Here is a 21,338-nt window from a genome sequence, read left to right as displayed (position 1 = left end):
TTTAAACAATATAACAATAATTAATATTAATTTGATTATTATTAAATTCCTTACTAATATCCATGGATCTATTAACACTTATTCCCATTAGATAGACTTTACCGTTAAATTTATATTAATTAGTTATACAAGCCATTAATAAGAGGATTAATACTATTAATATATCATTAATCATTATTAGTTTAGATTAATATTAAAACCTTTCAATTACTAATAGTTATTATATGTTAACATTTCAATCAAAATTATGCTAAATATTCCCTAAATGAAATATTGTTAACCCAAAATCCGTTTTACTTAAAATAACACTTGATAAATATTAAAATAATATTCATTTTAACATAATAATATTATTATAGTTAAACAATTTAAATAGTCAAATCTAGCCGTTTCTTGGTCAATTATAGCCGTTTGTCCAGTCTAACCTAATATAGCCATTTTTCAGTCAAACCTAGCCATTGGACGATCTGCTCTTCCTTTTAATTTGCAGCCATGATCTAATTCTTCAACTTGTCCGGACGATGAACCACACTCGTTGGTTCAAAACGCGTTGACAAATGTATTATCATGTGATTTACACCGAAAAACTTTTTCTCATAAACTTGATATGGATCACAGAAGCCTCAATTCAACAATACAACAAACAATTATTCACTTGCGCACACAACTGCAGGTTGTCTACACACTATGCTGCAGACGGTCTGCACACTAAATTGCAGACCCAAGCCTCCGTTCACTCAGCTGTGAAGCCTCGCCCCTTTCTTCAAAGTATAGATCATAAAAATACAACCATAAAAAACAGATCTAGATCCAATTCGTATCTTCCTTCTTTATTATTCATCCCTATATATACTATTACATTGAGAGATTACATTGCTACATTACCATGGAACCAATACCATGGTTTCCAAAATACAAAGGACTATGGTCCAAAACCATTCAACTCTTACAATATTATATGTTTTTACAAAAAGTGAGGGGCTTCATTGCGAAGCCCCTATACTATGCGGTGAGTTTGTTGTGCGGTCCTCGTTGTTCTCCGCTGCTATGCTACATGGTCCACTTCGCACTCTGCGTCATCGTTTCTACTGCCTGCTCCACAAAATTCAGATTCCTTGCCCAAAATATAGCCAAGTTGGGCTGCGCCCAACAGGACCCTAACGCTCACATGTGACTCGTCCCAAGTCACTCAACTGCTTTGCCTCTAATATTGTCTGCAATGTTGTTGTATGCTTTGTTGAATTGTTGCAGAATCTCTGCCAGTTGCTTTTCCTCGCTGGCCAATTCTTCTAATAGTGCTTCTGTTACATGTTCTGCAACCTTCTTTTCCAATTCCGTCTCCCTTTGTCAAAGTTGCTAAAGTTTCTCATCCACTGCCTGTGATAGTTGAGGGGCCTCATCTTGCTAAGGTTGAGTCCTTTCTATCAAACATTTCTATTCCTTCTTCAACTCTTCAATTTTATTTTGTAGCTCCTTTGACTCATTAATTTTTGTGAGCCTCTGCGAGATTGGCAAAGTATTTGCAGTTGCTCGAATCTCCTTCAATTGATGCTGCTTTTGCTGCATTTCCCCCTGCAGTGTTTGAACATTTGGATATTCTTGCAGCAAAGTCCAAATTTGCATGCTCTCATCTAACAATTTTCCACGGTTTGCCAATTCTTCAGAGATGCTAGCCATCCCATTCTTTAAGTCAACCTCCCTCTGCTTTGCACTTCTAGTGGCGTGGCTATATGCAACTTCATTTGCAGCTCATTGATCTGCGTCTCATACTTGAATTTCACTGTGGAAATTTTATCCTTCTGCTCCCTAGCTACAAGGCCAAGCTTCGCGACCTTGTCCTCTGCTGATTCATCCTCGCGGACATCCATATCCAGAACTTCCCTGCAAGGGGCTTCGACCACCTCTTTGAGTCTCTACTACTATAGCTCTACATATTCCTTGTCCTTGATGGCCTGGTTGAGTTATTTGTTCAGTGCAGCACACTCTTGTTCTATTTGAATGTTTAAGTGTGAGGTGCATTGTTCACACTTCTTGCACTCATTTGTGATACCTTGGTGCAATTCATGTAGGACCAGGGGGCAGTGCTGCCATGTTCATATTGACATGGTCCCACCCTTTTTCTTGCTGCTTAAATTCGGCGGAGTCGAACTTTAGATCTCCGGAAGGTATCTGCATTATCCTCATCTCAAATTTTGTTTCTATCAATCTTTCTCGATGGATTCCTTGGCCTATCTATGCTGGCGGTCTGGATATTTTGCGCAAAAATCTTCAACTCTACAATACTCTGTTGCACACCTATGATAAGCTTGCCATAGAAATCTTCCACCTTATTCCAGGATTCCATTGTTATTTCCTAAACCTTGTCTCCAATTTGATCTAGGTCACCTTTAGTGAGAACCATTGGTGTGATTTCTTTTGTTTTATCCGCCTTATGCTTCTTTCTTCTCTTAATGGTAGCTTCACCTTGGATCTTTCTTTCCCCACGACAATTTTCTCTGTTTCTACCTTCTCTGTCTCCTTAGTCGTATCCTTGCCTCCTTGAGGGTCCTCATCATGGTGTTCTTCTCTGTGGTGTTCTTCTTCCTCTTCCTCTTCCTATGCTTCCTGCTCCTTGTCTTTTCCACTGGCTCTTCCATGCTATGAAGTGTCCAACTCTTGTTCTTCTGTTGTGATGTCTCCTGCTCCCTCCAGTAGATTCATCCATTCTGTGGGCCATGTATGTATTACTTCTACTAGATCATCCTCTTTGACCATATATGGCAATGCATACCATTCCTTCTTCGTGTCTCTGCGCATGTATGTACAATTTATGAAAATCTGCCTTGAACCTCGCCATAGGGATGTATTGTTTGTGCAAAATCGGCGAAAGGTGTGGATGCTGGTTTACTAACATGTGTAGATCCATTTGATATAATATGAAGAATATTATATTCTCCTATGCTCATGATGCTTGAGTGGTATGCCACAGTGAAGCATACCTCGCAGCCTCACATACATTTGCTTCTATTGGAGGAAACTGCGTATCCTTCGACTCCTTCCATGCATAGCAATGATAAAGGTTAACCAGGTGTACTGGAAAGATGTACTTTTCTCCTAGACCTCGCGACAGTCGTCCAAGAATTCCTTGCATAAGTATCCAGCCCAGTTATACTAGACTCCATTTGCGCACTACGCAGCTAAAGACACCACCGATGCAGGAACTTCATTTGCATGACACTTCCTCATAATATTTCTAGCCAAAATGTGTGCACCGAAGCGGACTGCTTGATCGTTCATCATGTTTATGTCATAGCCCCTTTTTCCTTTGACCAACCTGTATTTCTTCTTCATATTATTCGGCAAGGTGTGGCCTTGATCCTTTCCCATGAACTCCTCTACGGGGTTCCACCCTTGGTATGGTAATCTTGTGATCCTCTAGATGAAAATTTGGTCTATGGAGATCTTATTCCCCATCCACAGGTGTCCATCATGTATCAATACAAACAATTGGCACACAAATGCCATGTTTGATGAACTTCTGCTGAAGTGCAGCACATTCAACATGTTGGCAAATCCTGATTGCACCAACCCATTCGCCCACCATTTTGGTTCCAATCTCGTCACTCCGTTATCTGGGTAGTGAACCTACTACAAGTACTGGTTTGGTGTGGATTGAGGGTACTTCTTGCGGTCATTAAAATCATAGTCTGTAAATTTTAGCTGTGATATTTTTCCTAAAATCTCTCCTGAAAACGACACAACTTCCAGCAATAGTGGCGTGAATGTCCCATACTTCGTGTCTTTGGAATCCTTTATTGGTTTGGCATTTGGCTTCCTCGGCGGGATGTATGAGGGCAGAGATAAGATGAACACTGCGCCACCTTCCTTTTCCTATTTTACCTCCACTTCTTCTTCATTAATATTGCCCTGCTCAGGTTTCTTCTGAGGTTTCACAGGTTTGGCAGGCTTCTTGTCTTGCTTTTTCTTGGTTATTTCTTCCTTGGTTTGTTTCGTCCTTATTGATTGCTGCTATTTCTGTGGCGACGATGTTGCTACTGTAGGTGATGCTATTGCGGGTATTTCCAATACTGGCACAGACATATCAGTAGCATCCATGACCCCAAGCAATCCCTGCTCACAAAAATTCTGCAAAATATTCTCCAAAGATCGCTCAGACGACATACACAATGAAGTCTTCTGCAACTTCTTCGCACTATTATTCACTCGAGTTATCGATTCAAAAATTTTCTTAATCTGAGTGGGAGTCGACTATTTATAGCAATTTCGACCTTCGAACCTCATCATTAGATTTGATTTTTTCCAGATTCTATTCAGATTTCTTCGTTAAATGCATATCTATCTTTAAATTATGACAGTGTGTCATCTTAAATGCAACTTTGCGCATGCCTTTTCCCTTTTAATGGTGATATTTCTACTTTCCCAAAAAACTTCAACAGATCCCTTATTGTAGCACGCCTTTTTTTTACGTCACAACTTCCTGTGAACTTCGACATATCCCGATTGTAGCAAAGTACCTTCTTTGTCAAAGCTCTTTATGTAGCGTAGTTTATATTCGAGTGCCCACTTTCAGTTGCATGTGACACTAAGACTTTCCTTCTTTCTTCTTTAGGGTGAAGCTATAGGGGTAGGTTGTCTTTATACAACTTCAACCTACTTCCATTTATTTTTCCCTGAATTAATTCTATAGTTAACTTCGCTAACTACACTGCGCCTCCATTAGGAATATACTTAATAACATATGGGCCTAACCAATGTTTTTTGAATTTCCATGGAAATTTCACAAACTTATTGTCACAGAGGAGAACAAGGTCTTCGACCTAAAATTTATTTTTCTTAATGTGTCTGTTATGCCAAGACGTTTCTCTTGCTTTTTATACTTGTTGATGAAATCCATCTATAAACCTGTCTTCTTCTAGAGAAAGTAATTGCAACATCCTTTCTTCCATTATGTCGGGGTCTACCATATTTGTAAAAGTTGCAATTCTTAGGCTAGGGATAATGTATTCCATGGGAATCACAATTTCTTGCCCATAAACCAACCTAAATGGTGTATGATCTATAAAATTTTTTCACGTAGTCCTATAAGCCCATAACACTACTGGAATCCTAAGATCCCAATCATCCCTGTTTACATTACATACCATGGTCAGTGCATTCTCGAAAATTTTATTGAATGCTTCCACAATTACATTTGCTTGATGATGATAAGGAGTGCTCTTTTGGTGGTAAAGAATTCCTCAGTAAATGCTTCAATGGTCTTATTCAGGAAATGTGACCCTTGGTCACTTATTAATATCTTTGGATACTAAAATATAGACAATATATATTAAAAGATAAACTTCACAACAGTCTCTGCGTTGTAATTCTTCACAGGCTCTGCTTCAGTCCACCTTGTCAAATAATCAGTCAAAATGATTATATACCTCACACCAGTCCTTTTTCCTAGTGGAATGATAGGTCAAACAAAATCAATAGCCCATTTATCAAAAGTTTGCAATGTTGCTTGTGGCACTAGCGAATTTCATCTCTTCTTGAAGGTTTTCCTGTTCTTTGGCATACATCAAAAGATTGACAATACTCCTTTGCATCTTTATGTAGTGCAGGCCACCATAATCTTTATCTTAAAATTTTCCACAGAATATCTTTCCCTGCATAATGTCCACCAGCTATGCTATTATGATCTTCTATTAACATTATCTGTCTTTCGTGCTCAGGAACATACCTGCGCAATATTTCATCAGGTCCCATCTTATACAAATGTCCTGTTATTAGTGAAAAATATTCTGCCTTAACCACAAATTCTTTCTTCTGCTGTGTAGTGTATTCTGAAGGAGCCATCCCTATGGTTATGAACCGAATAATATCAATGAAGTGATCATCTGTTATTCTAATCATAAACAACTGCGCATCACGGAAATTATCCTTTATATTCGTTGGTTCTTCTCCTGTTTCCAATCTTGACAAAGGATCAGGTCTAGCATTTAATCTTCCTGACTTAACAACAACTTCAAAGTCACACTCCTGAAATAATAATAGCCATATTCAAAATTTTCCTACTAAAACTAGCTTATTGACCAAATAATTTAGTGCAGAGTGACCTGTGAACATCTTGAAATGTGATCCCAAAAAATAATGTCTAAACTTCTGTAAATCATATACCATAGCCATTCCTTCCCTTTTTGTAGTTATATAGTTCTTCTCTACTCTAGATAGTTTCCTACTTGAAAAATCTATAGGGTGATCAATTTCTCCTACACTAGGTTGTGCCAATACTACTCCTAAAGCTATGCAAGAAGCATCCACATGAACACGAAACTCCTTATTCCAATTTGGGAATACCAGTATAGGAGAAGTTGCCATATTTTATTTTAGTGTGTTGAGGTTCTTTTGTCATGATTCCACATTCCATAGGAATGTTACATCTTTCTTCAGTAGTTTTTCCATAGGTGTAATGATCTGTGCATATTCTTTGATAAATTTTCTATAATATCCTATATGTCCCAATATGGTGTGAAGCTATCTCACTGCCTTAGTGGAGGTGAATTCACATCAATAGAAATCTTTGTAGGATCCACCATCAATCCTTACTTGCAAATAATATGTCCCAACAATATACCAAAAGGTACACAAAATATGCACTTTTTGATATTAAGAGAAATACGATACTACCTGCATGTGTCGAGCATCAGTCTTAAGCTTGCAACATTTTTCTTCAATAATCCAAATACTATCCAATCATTGAAGTATACTTCTAAAAACCTATGAATATATTCTTTGAAAGCTACAACCACCACTCTTGAAAATATGGCAGGGGAATTCTTCTATCCAAAAGGCATCATTATATACTGATATGAACTCGATTCTATAGCGAAGGTGGTCTTATGTCAATCCTATGGTGCAATTATAATATGATGGTATCCTAAAAATCCATCTGTAAATGAATAGGCTTCTTGACCTCCTACATTGTCCAATACTTCATCAGTGAAAGGAGTAGGGAATGGGTCATGTAGACATGCATCATTTAACTTCCTTAAATCAACACAAATCCTGATTTCTCCTTGTGTTTTCTTTTCTTGTACCACCATAGGACTTACCCACTCTGATTCTTCCACAGGTTCAATGATTCCAACTGCTATCATTTTGTCAAGTTCTCTCTTCACTTTTTCTTTGTACTTTGGATTCAGTCTATAAGGCCTTTGCTTAACTGGCTTCACATCAGGCTTTAGAGGAATCTTCATAACTCCTAAATCTCCTACTATGCCCTTCATATCTGAAAAATTAGTGGGAAATAACTCCTGGTATTCATGCAAAAGATCTGTCACTTTGTTGATTGTTTCTTCATCCAATAATCTCCTATCGTTGCAAACTTTAGCTCCTCTTCTGATCCTATATTCACCTTCTTTGTCTTCAATGGATTTGTTATATCAGACATTTCTAACTCAGGTCCATTCACTTCGCGGTAGCCTTCATATTATGCTATGTCAATATTGTGAGGGTCTTCATCTTCTTCTGCAGTGATGTTGTAGCATTCCAGTACATCTTTGAGTCGCGCAACCCAATCAGGCTGTCAAGTGAGTGGAATTTCGTTCTAAAAAATATTCCTTTTTAACTATCTGAAGGGCTAAATCTATATATGGAAAACCATCTTCATAGCTAAATTTCAATATAAACCCATCAACCATCTCTACCCAGTTCACAGTGCTATGTTGAAGTTCTGTCTCCTGGTACCAGTTTTGAGGAATTGTCTCCAATGTATGGATGAATCCATGCACCCATTCTTCACGTGGAATCTCCTTCCTTGCCGTCATGTAGAGTTAGATGTGCTCTCTAGGATCAATTTGACCATCATATTTATCTTCCAACTCTGTTTCTACCTAACCAAATCTTATCCATATCAACCTTCAACATTCTTTCCAAGTTCCTATATTCTTCTTATGTGTACCCCACCATCTAGCAGGAGTGGCTCTTAGGGCTATATCTAGAGCTAACAATCTTTGACACTCTAGTACCTATTCTTCATATTATTCAAGAAAAGTATTTATATCACCCAAACCATCATAAAAAGGTAAGTCACATACCTCATCTGTCATATAGAGAACTGATTTAGTAATTCTTGCACATCACCTCGTAGATACTTCATGTAACATGTTTTGCCAATTTTTCAATTCTTCTTCTGAATCTGAAGCACATGAACTGTCATGCTCCCAACTCAAATTGCCTTTAGTAGGGCTAAAACAATCTTGTTCTTTTTCTATCATGTGATAAATGTTATCTATATCAACTGTGTTGTAATCTTCTTTAATTGGTTCAATATACCTTGCTCCTTCTAATGGATCCAAGGGAACGATCACTCTCATATTGTTGCTTTCAAATATCATTTGCCTCTTCTTTAAGTTGATTATAGCCATGTTGGGAAATTCCCAATCCAGTCCAAGTAACGTAGGATAGGGGTTACTATAATCTACAATTTCTATTACCTCAAAATCAGTAGTAGTGCGCACCCCTTCAATGTCCAATGTAATACCTGATAATCTTCCTAGAGGAACAATCTTTTGTTGATTCTCCATTCTTAGCTGAATAGGTGACCATTACAACTTCGGTTTACCCATCAACTGCCATGTGTTCTTTGTGAGGACATTAGCTTCAAATCCCAGATCTAAAATAACTTGGTCAATGTCATATTCTCATATTTGTGCACTAAGCCTAATTTCCTTTCCAGTTCTCTTTTGTCTATGTAAATTGTTAACTTCGTGCATCTCACTCCGCAATATTTCTTTAGTTGCGTAGGAATTTATCAATTCCTGAAGTCCTTCTACAATTCTTTGATCTCGCAACAATTTCATAAAAGTTTGAAGAAAGTGTTGGGTTGTGTTATATTCTTTCCATGACTAACACCCCTAGTTAAATGGGGGGTTAGAGGGGTGGTAGATATCCCCCCTCTACGGGGTCCGGGGCAGCGCCCCAAGGAAATTTTTTTTGGACCCTATATTAGGTGGGCGGACCTACCTATGGTTTTGTGCATGGTTTTCGCACATGGTTTTGGGCACGATGGTTTTCAGTCCATGGTATTGGATGCTTCAACATGTATATATATGTATTATAACATTAAAAGGAAAATAACGAAAAATCAAGCTGGTAGTCCCAATTTTGGTATTTATGGGAAAATATCTGTGTATATGTGTTTTCTGTGTTATGCTCTCGCATTGTTTATTTTCTGTGTTTTAGAATTTGTATGCAGGTAATTTCTGTACGGGGTTAAAACCTACATTTGGTATCAAAGTTGTTTTAGCTTCAAGGGGACACCTTTCTTGCTGAGGGGTTTCGCTCGGGCCTGTGGTAGACCCTTTTTAGTGTGAGATTTGCGGGATTGATTCTAGTGATGAAAGAAGATGGCGAGCAATGGAAAGATAGAGATTGAGAAATTTAATGGTAAGAGTTTTAAGTTATGGAAACTCAAGATGGAGGATCTATTGGTAGATAAATATCAGTGGATCACGATAGATCCAGGTGCTAAACCAATGGGAGTGTTCGATGAAGAATGGAAGAAGTTAGACCAAAAGGCAAAGAGCACAATACGATTGTGTGTCTGAGATTCAGTATTACTGAATGTATCAGGTATTGGAAATAATACTAAGAGGGGGTGGTGAATCAGTGTTATCAAGTCAATAAATTTTACATTTCCATAATTAGATTTATATAGGCTACTTCAGTTAAGGGAACTTGTGTGTACACAGAACTGTGTTTGAGGAAACTAGCGTATATCTAGCAAACTTATGATTCAGTTAATTCATCATATGTTGATGTTTAATCAGTGCGTCAGAACTTCATTAACCATAGAAACTGTAACCAGGTGCAATAAAAACAGAACAGATCATCACACATAAGAAACACACATGAGCACTGTGATGCAGGAAAGTGTTCCCTCTACGGACAGAGGTAACCCCTCTAGCCCTAGAGTGGGTCTAGTCACAAACAAGGACAAATCAACAACAATTTTCCTTAAATAGTTCAAGTTGGAGGCCTACCTCAACCAGTGGTCGATGGAGTTTCGTTGCACTGCTCCAGCTTCTGCTTCCTTCTCCTAATGAGTAATCAACCTGAAACAAAGCAAAGGAAATACAACAAAGCATGTAACCGGATACAACAATGATCTATTTACCCATAAAGTCAAGAAATCATGAGCTATCTAGTACATTGCATACAAGACATAGGAAAACATAATTGATTGCATTAAATATGAAATAGAGTAAGCTTAAAACCAAGGTCTTGATGTCACAAGCCTTCTCAGGAGGGTCCAGCCAGCATGTTCCTCAAGCATTCACTCTTGAAGATGGATGTCCCAACACACAAGTCTCTGTCACTCACAAGTTCTCCACAAGATCAAAGGCACTTCACAACCTTCCTCAAGCTCTCAAACAATCCCACACTTGTCACACTCACACCAGCTATCTAGAAAACTCATAGTACTAACAACAACACTCCAAAGACTAAGAATTCCAAACTAGCAGCCCATAGCAATGGTGAGAGCTTAAACAGGAGAAGGAGTCTCCATGAATGGTGGGAGGATGAGCTTATCTCCAAGGAGGGTAGCAAAAATGTTGGAACAACCACGCCACAGAAAGGAGGGCAACATAAACAAGGCCAACAACCAAGTCTGGAGTCATCTGGAAGGCCGACTATTGGAACAAACGTGCCCAAACTAGATCATCACGGGCACATAACTGGTCTACTGCGTTGACATCACTATTGCATAATGGAGCTAGTCATGTCATCGCGGGAAAATACAAGCAACAGTTGCGCTGTCACATGAAATTCGACCATCACGGGAATCATGTGTACTTCCACGATGGCCGCGCTTCTGGACTGTTTTGGAGCACCCTTCAGCGTGTTTATTTGGCCAACAGACGCGATGAGGCAGAAACTTTGGCAAAGTGGGTCATTTGGCAACATCAAAGAGCATGAACATGAATGATTTTAGACTCATGACACAGTAGGAAGACTGGGAGGAAGGCAGTGACAAATTACTGTGTAACAGATGCCCCCTAAAGTATGAAGCCCAAGAGAGAGGGAGGGGTGAAATACTTTACGAAACTCACTGAACTGGAACACCATCCGAAAGAACCTACATGCAAGTACAACTGACATCTTTGATAATGAATTACATGTAGTCTAGGCTTGGGCGCAACCATCCAAAATACATACGAAATAGGTCTGTGGTATGGACGCAGCCACCTAGCTAATGAGACCATGATGATAATAAAGGTATGGTCGCAGCCATCCATGAAGACTCAGGTATGGTCGCAGCCATCCATCAATGAGTCATGTAATCATAAAACCAATCCACGCAGCTCGAACATGTGTAAGCTGAGTTCGGGGTCTTGAACCCATCCGATCATAGTACAAATCCTAACATGCGAATAGATGTGTTGAGGTCGAGCATGATAGAAAATCGCTTTATTACCGGTCAATGATGAAAACCATTAACAAGCACGAGAGAAACCACCAGTAACGCCAATGGCTCTCAAGGTACTATCTAGCACAATCCACGGAGTGTGAAAAAGGAGCTGAAGTAGAACACTCGTGGAATCACCCAATCGACGACCAATGATGAAAGTCGACTGTCAGGTGCGAAGAAATTTCCATTGAGGCATGCAAGCTCTAAGGTACCAAAGGCGATCTCTAGGTCAATCTCCTGGATAATGAGCTGAAGTCGACAAGAGATGACCCGTCGGAGGAGGGCCATAATGTTTCCCCCATCAACGACACGAGATAAGGAACAAGTGGTAGATGGCGAAATAGAGTACCAGAGGAGAAAGTGAGGGTGTAAACTGCAGAAGGATTATACTCTTGAACATATCGGCGACACGACTCCGGAGGGGGGTGTGGCAGCATTCAGGCATCAATGGATCAGAGGCTCGAAGGAGACAACATGAATCGAATGAAATGAGGCTAGAATGATAACCCAAACTTGCGGAATGCCAAATGACGATGTATGGATGTCCCAACCTGACAAGAAGCAAAAGTGTCGATGTTCAAGAGTGACTAGCTGCCATAGACAATCAATGATAAACCTGTTGTTGAGTCCAACCTAGTAATAGTTTAACGAGCCCTAGGAAGGAGAAGCTCGAGTCCTGTCATGGTGATGAGTCCAATGTCGTCAGGGTTTAACGAGTCTGACATAGGTGAAACTCGGAGTCTTTTTTAGAGAGTTTGAAAAAGACACGGAAAAGAAAACTCCAGGGGGGTCCTTTTTCGTAGAGTAGTGTCTCTCGAGCCTGAAAATGTATAAAACGATACTCGAAAGAACGCCCGACCATTACAATCAAGGAGTACTTTTCGTAAGTAGTAACTTCGACCCGAAAAAGTAAAAAAGCGGTCAGAAGCACGTCATTTTGTAACCAATAACGAGCCTGAAACGACAAAAGCCCGACGATCTTTTTTATGTTTAAACGGTCGAAAAAAGAGCTTAAAGGCGACCGCCTCTCGTTTCTTTTAACGAGTCAAGAGGGAAACTCAGCCATATTTTCATGTTTCAAGTCGGAAAAGAGCTTAAAGACGACTTTTCGGGATCAAGTGTATATGAAACTGTCGTAATTCCACTATCTGAGATCCTGCACAAAGAACACATCACACGTAAACCCGTTCGAGATAATATGAACAATGCATATAAAAACATAGTTAAAAAGCATATTTTGACTATCCATATGGTAAAACAATGAGAAAAAACCCACATTTATGAAATGTAATTTTTAAATTTGCAAAAATCACTATAAAAAGGAATTAACCCATTCATTTTTACCATAGCACTGTTCAATTCACCGTGGAGCAACTTGGAGCACTGAAGTTGGCGAGCGAAATTCGGCCCCGTCCGTGCATCATTCGTCCCGAAACTCATTCCAGGTAGACACACGTTGCCCTGCGCTTCATTTTAATGCTTCTTTCATGTGTTTTGAATGTTCCAAGTGGTAGTTTAGGCAGGTTTTTAAACTGCGTTCCGCCGCTCGGTCATCACGGGTTTTCCCTATCAGGTCCGCGATGGCCGAAGATTTTTTGCACTAGGTGCACTCCAATCATCGCGGAAAAGTGGTGTACTTCCACGATGATCGTGAAAAATTTGAACTAGCTACATCATGTCTGTTTTTAAAACAGTCGCGATGACGCTGTGAACTTAAGATTTTATGCAAATTCAGCGTTGAAATTTTTGAAAGAAGTGCTAATTCAATTTCTCTCATCCTACAGGCTATAATGGCTTCCATCTGGCAAGAACACTCGCACGATAACAACTATATAGAAGCTTTCACCGATGTGGGGTGCCAAAACGCATTACGGGCATGTGGATTGCTCAAAATTTTCCTAACTCCACACCTATGAGTATAACCTGACTTGGTGGAGCTACTGATCAGGGCCTGGAATCCCACAGATGGGAAATTTATCATCCGAGGCCAAGATATCGAGTTTGATTCTACAGACATCTATTTTTTGACCAGGCTGTCTCGTCGAGGTGAGAGGCCCATTCTGGAGGGGCAGCAACCCGGGGTGATACGTTAGATATGTTGATGGCTCAAGTGTGCCCACAGGCACGCAAGTCAAGGAGTGGGAAGGTGGAAATCCCAACAGTGGAGGACGTAATCCTTTGTGCTATGCTTTTCATGGTGACACGGGCAGCGGGCTCCCAAGCCCAACATGAGGCTTCGAAGACCCATCTCCGGCTGGCCCTCGAGTGTCTCAATCCCACCATGTTTAACTAGGAAGAGGCAGTAGTGGCAAACATGAAGAGGCAACTCACCAACTGTCGTCGAGGAGAGACGAATCAGTTTGGTTATGCATCCATCTTAGTCCCGCTCATGCTGGAGCGGGTGCCGACACTGCAGTTGCAGGACATGGATTTGGACTTACCCAGGCCACGTGAGAGGAGGGCCACTCGATGGGCTCACGTCATGCCACGAGGAGGTGGCGGATGACCAGTGGCGTGGGGGACATTTTTCCGAGAGTGGTTGGAGTGACAGGCGATATTCATGGAGGATTGGTAATATGCTAGCATGGACTTCCGCGGAGATCCTGACATGCAGCTGCCCACTGGAGAGCAGAGGGATGATGGTGGTAAGATGCTTGATCACATTTTTCGATTTTTATTTTTATGATGTTTTTGATTTTTTCATGTACATGTCCTAATGACGAACGCTATGGTATGCAGATGTAGGACCAGTGAGACCCCTTGGAATGGCTCCAGAGGCGCGGAGGGACGCGTAGGACGTTGGAGCACTATCCCTGGCTCCTCCAAAAGATGACACGATGGAGATAGTGATCCAGAACCTTGAGGGCCTGCTAGTAGGGATTCCAGATTACATGGGGATCGAGGAGGTCCCCAGAGCATCCCAGATCCACACAGTAGGAGTGGAACCCAGGATGCACCGCCTGTTGAGGCGGGTGACACGAGAAGCTGTGTACTATAGGGAGCACAACCCACCGTAATAGACACCTAGGTTTTTATTTCCTGCTGGTGATTTTTGAGAGACATGTGTCTCAGATGTACAGAGAACACAGACTCTATTTGGACATGTACACTTATTTTTGAGCGCCTCGGTGCGCCACACGATATATATATATATATATATATATATATATATATATATATATATATATATATATATATATACATATTCCTATGGTCTATTATTGTGCTTTATATGCTTTCTTGTATGATGTTTTGATTACATGTTACACAAATGTCTGTCTAATACATGATTAGCCAATGCATCAGTTAACGTGTTCAATCGTCGTGGAATATGTTGATATGTAATGAAATCAAAATTCCTCTCTAACAATTTAACACGTAAATACAACCTTAAAATGCGATGGTATTTGACGGAATATCACCCATTAAGCTGGTGGACGACAAGTTGAGAGTCCAGGTTCACAACCAATGTACGAATACCGAGATTAATCGCCTCGGCCAGTAACTCAATCACAGCACTATATTTAGCGACATTGTTTGTGGTACAACCTAAACACACACCTTGAAGATCTATCAACTCACCATGAGGATCGTAGATCACCCACGTCGCAGAGGACAAGTTGTGGGTACTGCGGCAGGCACCATCAGCGAAACCAACGTAAGGTGCACCAGACATCTGCACAAGAAGAAAAAGACACAATAAGTGGCAATCACGCCTTCACACCAAGCCAAAAACATGAAAACACACACACACAACACACCTGCTAACACATGTATGTACAAACCAAAGTGCATGGGATTCATGCATAGTACTTTTTCAAGTACAGCCCGTTCCGGGGCTTATCGAGAGGATTCCCTTCATAATCAATTAGCTCGTAGGCCCCTTTCTGCAAAACTCTCTTTGCAATATAAGGCCCAAGCCACATGGGTTCGAGTTTGCCTGCCCCAGCTTGTCATTCACTTGATCGTAAAGCAGGACTAAATCTCCCTCAACGAAAGAACGAGGATGGACAGTATGATCGAAGTGAGTTTTCACTCTCTTCTTTTGTGCTTCGATAGCTAGAGAGGCTAGCCGACGGGTCTCGTCCAGTCGTTCTAGGTAAAGAAGGCGTTCTTCTATCGAAGTAGTGTTGGGAAGTAATTCGACGGCCAACTTCAACGAAGGGATCTCGCACTCGATTGGAAGGGTAGCCTCTAGTCCGTAAACTAATTGAAATGGAGTGAAACTGGTGGCATCCTTCACGGAGGTTCAGTAGGCCCACAAGGCGGAGAACAACATCAAGTGCCAGTTAGACTTATCCATGCCAACGGTACGTTGAAGCATCGTAACCAGAACCTTGTTGACGGCTTCAACTTGGCCATTGGCCTGATGATAGTATGGAGTCGAACTATCATGCCGTAATCCTAGCTGGGTTGTTAGCTCGGTCATCATGTGATTACGAAAATGCTTCCCGTGATAAGTGATGATGGCCTGAGGGACTCCGAACCGTGAAATAACATGGTTGAACAAAAATTGCGCCACTGTGTGATCGTCTTCAGTTAATGTGGGCATCGCCTCGGCCCATTTTGTGAAGTAATCGACGGAAACGATAATATACCCATGCCCCCCGGCTGAGCGAGGGTTATAGGTCATATAATCAATGCCACATTTTTGCAAAAGGGCCGACGGTAACAACAGGGTGCAATGGAGCGGGAGGTGCACGCATCTTCCACTGGTATATCTGGCACTTGTGACAGGAGTGGACATAAAGAATGCAATCCTTAAAGATGGAGGGCCAGAAATAACTGGTGCGGAGGATCTTTTGAGCAGTAGCATATCTGGACATGTGACCACCACAGGTGCCAGAATCGCAGTCATTCAAAACTCGCTCAGCTTCCTCGAAATTTAGACATCGGTGGAGAATGGAGTTAGCGCTGAGATGGTACAGGGTGTCCCCAATGATATGGTAGGGCTGAGATTGATGATGAATCCGTCGCTGAGCATCCTTAGACACATCGGGACGAAAAGAGGACGTCTGTAGATATACAATGATATCCCCGTACCAGGGATTGAGGGTGCTAATTAGGAATAGAGTTTCGTCCGAGATATGGTCCTCTAACCGAGAGGGCGTGGTAGGAGATGGAAAAGAGCAAAGTAACTCAGCAAAGACAAGGTATTTCTTAGACTTGGCGATGGTGAATTACAAGTCGAACTCTTGGAGGATGACAATCCACTTCGAGTACTTGCCCCCCAGAAACTGACGTGATAGAATGTACGTCATCGGGTTGCAATTAGAAACCACGGTCGTAGTCCGCAACAAGATATAATGGCGGAAATGTTGGATGACACAAACGGAAGCCAATGCCAACTTCTCGATGTAAGCATATCGAGTTTCCGTATCTAAAAGATTGTGGCTGAGATAATATATGACATGCTCAGTGTCATCATCGTTATCTTGAGAGAGAACCATGCCAATAGTGGTATCAACAGCGGCCAAATATAGAGTATAGTCGCGATGATAATTTGGAGGACACAACAATGGAGCGGAAACAAGGAGACCCTTGAGACGCTCGAAGGACTCTTGAGCAGCGACATCCCAATGAAAAGGGGTATCTCGCTTCAGTAACCACATGAAACCTTTAGCCACTTCGGCATAGTTCGGAATGAATCGTCTTAAAAAATTCGCTTTGCCCTGCAAGCTCTGCAATTGCTGCAAAGAAGCAGGGGGAGGAAGATTCAGAATAGCCTCGATTTTAAGGGGATCCAAATGGATGCCCTCTCGGGAGACGATAAACCTGAGCAGTCTACCTGACTCCACGTAGAAGACACACTTGTGAGGATTAAGGCTGATGCGGTAGTGTCGATAGCAGAGAAAGATTTCGCGAAGATGAGCGGGATGGTCCCGATGTTTTGCGGAATGAGCTGGTAGATCATCTAGGTATGGTTGTACAATGTGACGAATGTCATGGAATGCATAGGACATTGCACATTGGAAGGTAGCACCGACGTTCTTCAAACCGAAAGGGAGCTTTTTGTAGGCGAAAGTGCCCCACGGACAGATAAAGGCAGTCTTGTGTTGATCGGTGGGCGCAATATTGATCTGGTTATACCCAGAAAAACCGTCCATGAATGAATACATTTCGCTCCCAGCACACTCATCAATGAGCTGATCAATGAAGGGTGTGGGGAAGTTATCTTTGGGACAGGCCCGGTTAATATCACGGTAATCAACATAGAATCGGATGGTACCCTATTTTTTATTCACAGGGACAATATTGGAGACCCAATCTGTGAGTGGGATGGGATAAACAAAACCAGCCTTAAGAAGATTTTCAACTTCTGCTTTAATGGTGGCAGCCTTTCCGGGGTGCACGGGGCGTAGACGTTGACGAACAGGCTTAGAACCTGGATACATAGGTATGTCATGCACCACTATGCTAGGATCAATGCCGGGCATTTCTTCGTAGGACCAAGAAAAGACATCACGAAATTCGTGAAAAAGATCGGTATAGAGCTGAATTTCCTCTGGAGTGCAAGTGACTCCAACATGAATATGCTCGACAATCCCTGGTTTTGCAGAGATGTCGATGGGCTAGGTCTGTGTGATGTTTCCCATATTTCCTTTAGAAGACACTTGATAAACTTGAATGGGTGTCTGAAGGGGTTGAGATGGGAGACAAGGAGCAAACCGCTCGAGACAGGTAAGCATTTCCCGATGGGCAGGGAGAAATGAGGAACGATGGTGATGATCAGACCAAGGAGGTTCCTCGAGAGACATGGTCTCGATAATGGCTTCATCATAAGGAAACATTTCCTTTAAAGGATCCGAAGAAGCGTCATATCCAAGCTAAGGGGAATGAGCGTACGAGTTGGGAGCCCTTCTCGAAGGAGCAGGTTCAGAAGGGGGAGCCGATGTAGCAATTATTTCGACGTAGTTGAGCTCGACAGGACTCAACAGCATCTCATCACCCCAAGATTCTAACTGATCAGTGGGGGGAAGAACCCACGGATCAGAGCGAACGTAAATCGTATTTATAGGAGCGATGTTAGAAGGTGGGAGTGAAAACACACCCATCAGAGCAGGATATTTAAAAAGTTTAGCTCCCACACTCTCATATGGTTTTGAGGTATGCTCCACAAAAGGCACGTTTCCTTCGGAAGAGGAGGAAAAGATGGACAACTGGTCTACCGTGACGATCTTCCCCTCATGAGGGAAACGAATGACATGAAATAAAGATGAAGCCACGGCTCACATGGCGTATGTCCGGCTACGTCCCAGAAGGAGGTTGTAGGTAAGATTAGCATCAACAACTTCAACTTCCACTTCGACCATCTTCCCTTCCAAAGTAATGGGCAAACGTTGGAGTATACCATAAGGGCGAGACTCTCTCCCATCAAAGGCTTCCAAGGTTGTAAGAGACTGGCTCAGCATTGGAGAACCAATAGCCTTCCAACAGGCAACAGACATGATGCAAGTTGAAGCGCCTTAATCAATGACTGTACGACGAATCATTTTGGAATTGATAATAACCTATATGAGGAAGGTGATTTGGTGAGGCAGTCTCGGTATATGGCTTTCAAGGTCAAAAGTAATCAGATCCGAGTCAGCCGGGTCTATGCCACCGATGGCCGATAGCAAGGACTTCCTCTGAGAGGGGCATCTCTGGAGTACTTCTAAGGCGGACATAGATGACGAAGGCTGGGCTAAGTCCTCAACAATGCTATAGTGCTGGGCGGCATGAGCATTAGGGTTGTAAGAAGATTTCCAGAGTACACCTTTAAGAGGGGGTCAGACGGGCGTCTCAATGCTAGGTCTCTCGATATGGAACGGACCAGAACTGGACGAAGGAGCGCTAGAGGGGACCTCAGGCTCTTTCTCGGCAGGCGATGGATATTCTTTTGTCCAAGTACTGATGTGGACGGGAATCATCCTAGCCATAAATACTTGAGAACCAAAGGAAGAAGAGGGTTGAGATGGATCAGCCACCATTTGTGTTTGCTGCGAGGGAAAAGGTTCTTTGAGCACAACAGGAGTCCCGGGAGCACCTTTCAACAAACGACTAACTTCAGACCGCCTTGGGCAGTCTTTGGTATAGTGATCCTCATCACAGATAAGACAAGGGTACTTGGGCTTGCGTTTGGCGCCTTCCTCGGGTGGAGGTTTAGGGGAATCCTGCTTAGGTTGATCCGCTTTATTCTTCCCTTTTCCCTTCTTCTTTCCTTTCGAGGCTTTGTCTACCATGGTGGACTGGATGGCGTTAACCTCGGAAGTATTACCAGAATTGGATACATCCTGAGAAGTATTTTCATTCGGAGCATTCGAATTTTTCTTCCCAGGGTTCGTGGAAGTTTTCTTTGAAGGCGGATTAACGGAACCGATGATACCGTCAACAGATGGTGTTGGCGGGGCTTTGGAAGTTCCTAGTCTCGGGGCATCAGGCAAATAATCATATAGCGTATCGGACTGGGAGTAAACCAAGTCAAGGTACTGAGCGCGTGCAATAGCTTGCTCTTCAGTTACACATGCCCCCATAGCAATGTCCTGTGCTATCGGATCGACGAATGAAGTCGTGAACCAGTCGGTAAGAAGCTGATCGGGAATCCAAAACTTAATCAAATGACGACGCCATCTCCATTCATGGATATGATCAGAGATATGCGTAGCCATTGTCTGTTTTAAGGATGTCAGGAGGTGTGTACCCGTTTCATATCGAATCGGCAACTGAAAATGAGTTAAAAATGCCATAGCCAATGAGTTAAAATCCTGAAAAGATCCGCGAGATAACTCAATATACCATTTAGCAGCAGAGCCTGTGAGAGTCCTTTGAAAAAGGCGGAGCCGAATCGAATCATCAAGCCACGAATTCGATGAACACCATAGATGATAAGTCATCACGTGAGCTTGAGGATATTCTGCAGATTTACCATCAAATTTGGGACAATCACCGAGAATCTTAGTTGGAACCGGTGGCCAATACAGATTATAAAGAATAGGATCATTGGTCAGTTTGGACACATCCGGCAATTGCAACGTCGCTAAAAAGGGTAACTGAGGGTTAAAGGACATCTGGGGCTACGGATAGGAAGGAGTACCAGAGTTCCAACCAGCTGGTGGTTGCCCCCATTGATTTTGTCCAGACGGATTTGGCCCTTGAGGTTTTTGTTCGTAGGGATTTTGTCCAAAGGGGTTATAGGATGGCTGACCCTGGATTTGCCCCCGAGCATTCCATTTATTACCAACTTGGCCTGCAGGAGCAACATAAGGTTGCTGGTAATTCTGATAAGGACTCACCTGTAGTTGTTGATAATTTTGATACGGGGCAAATTGAGTTTGCCCTTGGGATTGCTGGAAACCATAAGGTGGCTGGGTTCGAAACTAAGCCTGAGAGGCAGGCTGCATTTGATAGGCCAGTTGGGTTTGAGATCCAACCTTCATTTGAAGACCGGATTGGGTCTGGGGCCCAGCCTGGGGCTGAAAACCGGGTTGAGCTTGAGAAGCAACAATCATTTGAGTTCCCGGTTGAGTAGACCCAGAAGGATGTCCTTGAGAGAACTGAGGCTGAGCCATCTGGCCAGAAGGTTGACCTAGTTGAGATTGAGATTGGCCCATCTGCCCAGAAGGTTGAGCTTGCTGGGTGTTGGGTTGTCCTTGCACAACTGAGGGTTGTCCTGACAGACCGGATGGCTGAGCGAACTAGACAGTTGGTTGACCTGATTGGATTTGAGGCTGACCAACTTGTCCAGACGTTTGACCATACTGGACAGTGGGTTGGCCTTGCTGAACGTAAGGTTGACTGACTTTCCCAGAATGATAACCTTGCTAGACACCAGGTTGACCTTGTTGCATGTAAGGTTGTCCTGGATTACCAGAAGGTTGCACAAAATAGGTAAAATACGGACCAC

The sequence above is a fragment of the Pinus tabuliformis genome, chromosome J, assembly GCF_031772625.1.
Source record: "Pinus tabuliformis cultivar Carrire ecotype Pingquan chromosome J, CPIR1, whole genome shotgun sequence".
In the NCBI taxonomy this organism is placed as follows: Eukaryota; Viridiplantae; Streptophyta; class Pinopsida; order Pinales; family Pinaceae; genus Pinus; species Pinus tabuliformis.
This window is presented reverse-complemented; position numbering follows the sequence as displayed.